This window comes from Triticum dicoccoides, chromosome 3B, assembly GCF_002162155.2.
Source record: "Triticum dicoccoides isolate Atlit2015 ecotype Zavitan chromosome 3B, WEW_v2.0, whole genome shotgun sequence".
In the NCBI taxonomy this organism is placed as follows: domain Eukaryota; kingdom Viridiplantae; phylum Streptophyta; class Magnoliopsida; order Poales; family Poaceae; genus Triticum; species Triticum dicoccoides.
The window spans coordinates 80,125,671-80,133,061 of record NC_041385.1 but is presented as its reverse complement, the minus strand read 5'-3'; positions in this window follow the sequence as shown (position 1 = coordinate 80,133,061).

Here is a 7,391-nt window from a genome sequence, read left to right as displayed (position 1 = left end):
TCATCAATATTAATCAAGCAGGACGTAGGGTTTTACCTCCATCGAGAGGGCCCGAACCTGGGTAAAAACATCGTGTCCCTCGTCTCCTGTTACCATCCGCCTAGACGCACAGTTTGGGACCCCCTACCCGAGATCCGCCGGTTTTGACACCGACATTGGTGCTTTCATTGAGAGTTCCTCTGTGTCGTCACCGATAGGCTTGATGGCATCTTCAACCTGCAACGCTGTCCATGGTGAGATTTTTCTCCCCAGACAGATCTTCGTATTCGGCGGCTTCGCACTGCGGGCCAATTCACTTGGCCATCTGGAGCAGATCGAAAGCTACGCCCCTGGCCGTCAGGTAAGATTTGGAAGTTTAAACTTCACGGCCGATGTCCGCGGAGACTTGATCCTCGACGAACCCGAGCCACAGCCAAGCGCGCCGCACTGTGACGATGGGCATGATCTAGCTCTGCCGCCGAACAGTGCCTTGGTGGCCGCACACGGATCCGCTTCGGCCACTAGCCCGGAGCCGATCGCCCAGATCGAGGGCCGGTGGATAGACGCCGCCCTGGGGGCTTCAACATCCACGGCGATGGAGCCGAACACTAACCTTGTCCCCTGCGAAACTCGTGATTCCGAGGCGCCGGACTCCTCGCCGGACTCCGAACCTCCCGCGCCCCTGCCAATCGATCCGAATTGGGCGCCGGTTATGGAATTCACCGCCGCGGACATCTTCCAATGCTCGCCTTTCGGCGATATCTTAAATTCACTAAAGCATCTCTTGTTATCAGGAGAGTCCTGGCCAGATTATGGCCAGGATGGTTGGGATGCGGACTACGAAGAAATTCAGAGCCCACCCACCACCCACTTTGTAGCCACTGTCGACGATCTAACCGACATGCTAGACTACGACTCCGAAGACATCGACGCTATGGACGACGATGCCGGAGACGAACAGGAACCAGCACCCACAGGGCACTGGAAGGCCACCTCGTCATATGACGTATACATGGTGGATACCCCAAAAGATGGGGACGGCGAAGGAACAGCGGAGGCAGATTCCTTAAAGAAACAGCCCAAGCGCCGGCGTCAGCGGCGCCGCTCCAAATCTCACCACAGCAAAAACGGAGATTCCGGCACAGGAGATAATAATACTCTAGAGAGTGCCGAAGACAATCCCCTCCAGCAAGACTCAGCGCAGGAGGATGCAGAAGCAAGCCCTCATGAGGGGGCGGTAGACGAAGAGGTTGAGGATCATAATTATATGCCTCCCTCCAAAGACGAAGCAAGCCTCAACGATGACGAATTCGTCGTACCCGAGGATCCCGTCGAACAAGAGCGCTTCAAGCGCAGGCTTATCGCCACAGCAAACAGCCTAAAGAAAAAACAGCAGGAGCTTCAAGCTGATCAGGACCTGCTGGCCGATCGATGGACCGAGGTCCTCGCGGCCGAAGAGTATAAACTCGAACGTCCCTCCAAAAGTTACCCAAAACGCAAGCTGCTCCCCTGATTAGAGGAGGAAGCATACGTACATCCATCACCAGCGCACGATATGGCTGACCGACCACCCCATGGTCGTGACAGAGAGGCATCCAGGCCCCCAGCCAAGACCATACCCCGGCATCACTCCAAAAGTACGAAGCCAAGAGGGAACGCGCCGGACTTGCGAGACATATTGGAGGACAAAGCAAGGCAATCCAGATCCATCTATGGATCACGTGGGCGCCCTACGACCCATGATGAATACCGTCGTGCCGGATACAATAACCCCGGCCGGGCCGAACACATCAGACAGCGCTCTCTCGAGCTGCGTCACGATATTGCTCAATACAGGGGCGCCGCACACCCGTTATGCTTCACTGACGAAGTAATGGATCATCAGATCCCCGAAGGGTTTAAACCCGTAAACATCGAATCTTACGACGGCACAACAGACCCCGCGGTGTGGATCGAAGACTATCTCCTCCACATCCATATGGCCCGCGGCGACGATCTCCACGCCATAAAGTACCTCCCACTCAAGCTTAGAGGACCATCTCGGCATTGGCTTAACAGCTTGCCCGCAGAGTCAATTGGGTGTTGGAAGGACCTGGAGGCCGCATTCCTTGATAACTTCCAAGGCACATATGTGCGACCACCAGACGCCGATGACCTAAGCCACATCATTCAGCAGCCAGACGAATCGGCCAGACAATTCTGGACACGGTTCTTGACGAAGAAAAATCAAATCGTCGATTGTCCGGACGCAGAGGCCCTTGCAGCCTTCAAACATAACATCCGGGACGAATGGCTAGCTCGGCACCTGGGGCAGGAAAAGTCGAAATCCATGGCATCCCTCACATCATTAATGACCCGCTTTTGTGCGGGAGAGGACAGCTGGCTAGCCCTTAGCAACAATCTACGTAAAAATTCTGGCAGTCCGGATACTAAGGACAACAACGGCAGGTCACGTCGAAACAAAAACAAGCGCCGCATTAACGGCGACGATAAGGAGGATACGGCGATCAATGCCGGATTCCGAGGCTCTAAACCCGGTCAACGGAAGAAGCCATTTAAAAGAACCATTCCGGGTCCGTCCAACCTGGACCGAATACTCGACCGCTTATGCCAGATACATGGCACCCCTGAAAAGCCAGCTAACCACACCAATAGAGATTGCTGGGTGTTCAAGCAGGCCGGCAAGTTAATTGCCGAAAACAATGACAAGGGGCTAAATAGCGACGACGAGGAAGAGACCCGGCCGCCGAACAACAGAGGACAGAAGGGTTTTTCCCCACAAGTACGGACGGTGAATATGATATACGCGACCCATATACCCAAGAGGGAGAGGAAACGCGCACTAAGGGACGTCTATGCGATGGAGCCAGTCGCCCCAAAGTTCAACCCATGGTCCTCTTGTCCGATCACTTTCGATCGAAGAGACCATCCGACCAGCATACGCCATGGCGGATTCGCCGCATTGGTCTTAGACCCAATCGTCGATGTGTTTCACCTCACGAGAGTCCCGATGGACGGCGGCAGTAGCCTGAACCTGCTTTATCAGGACACAGTGCGCAAAATGGGCATAGACCCATCAAGGATTAAACCTACAAAGACAACCTTTAAAGGTGTCATACCAGGAGTGGAAGCCAACTGTACAGGCTCAGTCACACTGGAAGTGGTCTTCGGATCCCCGGATAATTTCCGGAGCGAAGAGTTAATCTTCGACATAGTCCCGTTTCGCAGCGGCTATCACGCTCTGCTCGGACGAACCACGTTTGCCAAATTCAACGCGGTGCCGCACTATGCATACCTAAAGCTCAAGATGCCAGGCCCTCGTGGAGTCATCACGGTCAATGGGAATACGGAACGCTCCCTCCGAACGGAGGAACATACAGCGGCTCTCGCGGCAGAAGTACAGAGCAGCCTTCTAAGGCAATTCTCGAGTCCGGCCGTTAAACGGCCGGATACAGCAAAGCGCGCCCGGAGCAATATCAACCAAGACCACCTGGCGTGATCAGAGAATGCGTAGCAATGCGGCCCCAACCCTCGCCCGCGTATGATCACAAGAATAACACTCCGCGTACATCATTACGCTTTGGAGATACCATGGGCACAGGGGAGGGGGCACGATCACAACGGACCCAGAGTGCGGTTCGACCACACCAGGGGCTCGCAAATGTGCCTCTCTTTTTTTTTTATTATTTTTCTTCCTTTTTTGTACACAGGACTTTGTTAACCAGAAGCCCTGTCCGGCGGTGAACCTGCCGAACTCATGATGCAACAGTCAGGGACTAAAGAAGGCCGCGTCGAACACTCAGGTGGTCTCAATTACGAGCATTAAATTCAATTATATACACCAACTCCGCAGCTCTTCCCTGGAGGGGGACATGTTTATTTAGTCCAAATCCCTTGCTTACCGCACTATTTGTATCAGTCCGCTCTACTAGCAGACTTTTTCTTTCATTAATAATGCAGCACCTTTATGATCGCAATTGCATTACATTTTATATATATGTTCATTATATGACATCTGGCACCCGTATATTTTGGTACGGCATAATACACCAGGGGCTTATGTTCCCCACTCTATGGTGTGATAAAGTCCGAACACTTTCAAAAGTGCGGCACCCCGAACTTATAGCATTATATGAATCGGCTCCGAATCATGTCTTGGGTTAATAGTTGGGTTTGCCCGGCTCCCATGTTTGGCACCTTACGTTTCCGTTCTATCGGCTAAGGTAGCACTGGGAGAACCACTGCGATTGCGCCCCGGTTGAGCCGGGTTAACGCCTCAGTGGAGAAAGCTAAAACTAACCGGCATGATAAGGCGAGAGACTGGTCGCTGTTCGAGAGGTTTTTTCGGGTCCTTAAAGACTCACGCCGCTTCGAGCGAAGTTCCGGATCATGTCCGATGAAGGCGTGGATAGCGCCCCGGATTCGGTCTTCCGAATGCCAGGGGCTTCGCCGAAATTTAAAATTATAGAATTCTATGGATAAGTGAGAGTGTTCAAGCATTATAAGTCCGGTTGCCTTGTTCGTCGTGTTGAGTGCCTCTCTAGATGGACCCAAAAATGGGAACAAGAGTGCTCAAGTTTATCACCGAACACCCCAGCACTTGTGGCTTGGGGGCTGAAGCCAACGACTTGCCATCTCTCAGATTTTATAAACGGACGCACAGAAGGTAATATTTTAAATTAAACAAGCGTTGCTCATGGCGCATATGAACGAAGTTTTCAGCGCACAGGATAAATAAACAGCGAGTTCACTCAAAGATTACATTTCGGGAGCACTCATCTGCAATATTGCAAGCTCCCTTCAGGACAATTTTATAATACTTCTCCGGCGTGCGATACTCCTTGCCCGGTGGCGGTGGGTCCGTGAGAAGCTTCTCCGCATCCAATTTGCCCCATTGCACCTTTATGCGGGCAAGGGCCCGACGAGCACCTTCGATACAGGCGGAGCGCTTGACTACGTCAAGCCTGGGGCATGCATCCACCAGCCGCCGCACGAGGCCAAAGTAGCTACCAGGCATGGCCTGTCCAGGCCACAGCTGTACTATGAGGCCCTTCATGGCTTCCTCAGCTACCTTGTGGAGTTCGGCCAGCTGCTTCAGCTGGTCGCTTGGGGGCACCGGATGGCCGGCCTCAATATACTGAGACCAGAAGACCTTCTCCATCGAGCTCCCCTCCTCGCCACTATAGAATGCGACGGCATCAGACGCACTACACGGCAGATCTGCAAACGCCCCTGGAGAACTCCGAATTCGGGTAAGTATCAGGTACTTCACATTAACATGCCTGCTTTGCATGAAAAACGCCTTACCCGCCGCTATCTTCTTTATGTCCTCAACCTCCTGAAGGGCCTTATGGGCCTCGGCCTTGGCGGACTTGGCACTTTTGAGAGCCGAGGCAAGCTCGGACTCTCGAGTCTTGGAGTCACGCTCCAAACTCTCATGTTTTTCCATGAGAACCTGGAGCTCTTGCCGTACTTCCGCCACATGTGCCTCTTGCTTTTCTCGCTCAGCCCGTTCCGCGGCCGCATTGTGTTCGGCCGCGGACACAGCATCCTTCAGGGCTGCCACCTCGTTAGTGGCCCCTGCAATACACATATTATCCTTGTTAATTTTTTGCAACCAAAATCCTTTTCTGTAAGGTACTTATTCAAAGAGGTGTTACTCACCTTCTTTTTCCTCGAGCTGCTTCTTTGCATGGCCGAGCTCTTGCTCGCACCGCTCGAGATCCTTTTTTAGCACATCAACCTCCGCCGTTAGTGCGGCAGAGGTTAGCAGTGCAGCCTGCAAACTCATATTGACATATTTTAGGCAACCCTGCGTATATCTTGTTATAGATCCTTAGTCCGGCTTTTCTTTCCGAACACCGAACTAAGCATCAGGGGCTACTGTCTATGCGGTATTATATTACATAATTTTGACTTCTTACCTCAAAGCCTGTTAAAAGGCTGCTGCAGGCTTCGGTCAGCCCGCTCTTAGCGAGCTGAACTTTCTTAATCATCGCACTCATGATAGTGCGGTGTTCTTCCTCGATGGAAGCGCCTTTAAGCGCCTCCAGCAGGTTATCCGGCGCCTCCGGTTGGACGGAGGCCGCCGGCGTCACGGTCCTGCCCTTCTTTCGAAGGGGCCGCTTGCCGGACTCTGGAACCACTGCGGGTTCCGATGTAGAGTCCGGCACGAAGTCCGGGGGGCTGCCTGACGGCGCCTCCGGAGCCTCCTCCTGATGGGTCCCTCTCTGGGATCCCACCTCGGCGTCCTCGTTGGCGCGTGGGGTGGAGGCAGTCGGGATGGAATTCACATCCGACGAGGCCAATGACCCGCTCGATGAGTCGGGGAGATCATCATTGGCCGGACTACGGGCAGAATGCGGCGTTAGAAGGATACTACGCGACATAAAAGAAATTACACATCAAGGATCCGGATACTTACGATCTTGCCGGACGCCTGGCCCTTGGAGGCCGCTCATCCTCACCAACGCTGATGTTGGCGGAACTGTCCGGGGGGATAGTTCTCCCCCTCTTGGACCCTTCGGCCCCCCCGATGGGGGAAGCCTTCCTTTTCTTCTCTCCCTCCTCCGGGAGAGAGTACTCCTCCTCCTCGTCTTCGGAAGAGGAGTCCTCGTCGTCGTCAGACGCCTGATTGTGGGAACTCTTTCGAGTCCCCGCGGCCACCTTCTTGGCCTTCTTCTCCGGCACCACGTGCGGTGCCGGAACCAGCAGCCCTGTTAAGCGGGCGTTCGCTGGGTCTTCTGGCATGGGAGCCGGGCTGATGAGCAGCTTGGCCTTCTCCATCCATTCCTGTCAAAGGAAGAGGCAGAATGAAACCTCACTAGAGTCAATCTAATTATCGTAAGTGTCCCGTAATGGGGTTGAATCACTTACCTCGTCAGTTGGATTCTGCGAGCTGAATCCGCGGTCTTTGGTCGCGGACACGGGGGCTTCGGCGCCCTTGAACAGCACCCTCCAAGCGCCTTCGTATGTTGTATCGAAGAGCCCATTTAGCGCCTGGTGCTGTTCCGAATTAAACTCCCACAAATTAAATGCCCGTTCTTGGCATGGGAGGATCCGCCGGATGAGCATGACTTGGACCACGTCGACGAGCCGGAGCCTATTGCTCACCATCTTCTTGATACATGCTCGGAGTCCCGTCACCTCCACCGGATTCCCCCACTGCAAGCCCTTCTCTTTCCAGGAGGTGAGCTGCATGGGGATGCCAGATCTAAACTCGGGGGCCGCCGCCCATGTGGATTTGCGCGGCTCGGTGATGTAAAACCACCCCGATTGCCACCCCTTGACGGAGTCCACGAAGGTCCCTTCTAGCCAAGGGACGTTGGGCAATTTTCCCAACATAGCGCCTCCGCATTCCGCTTGCGTACCCTTCACAACCTTCGGCTTGACGTTGAAGGTCTTGAGCCACA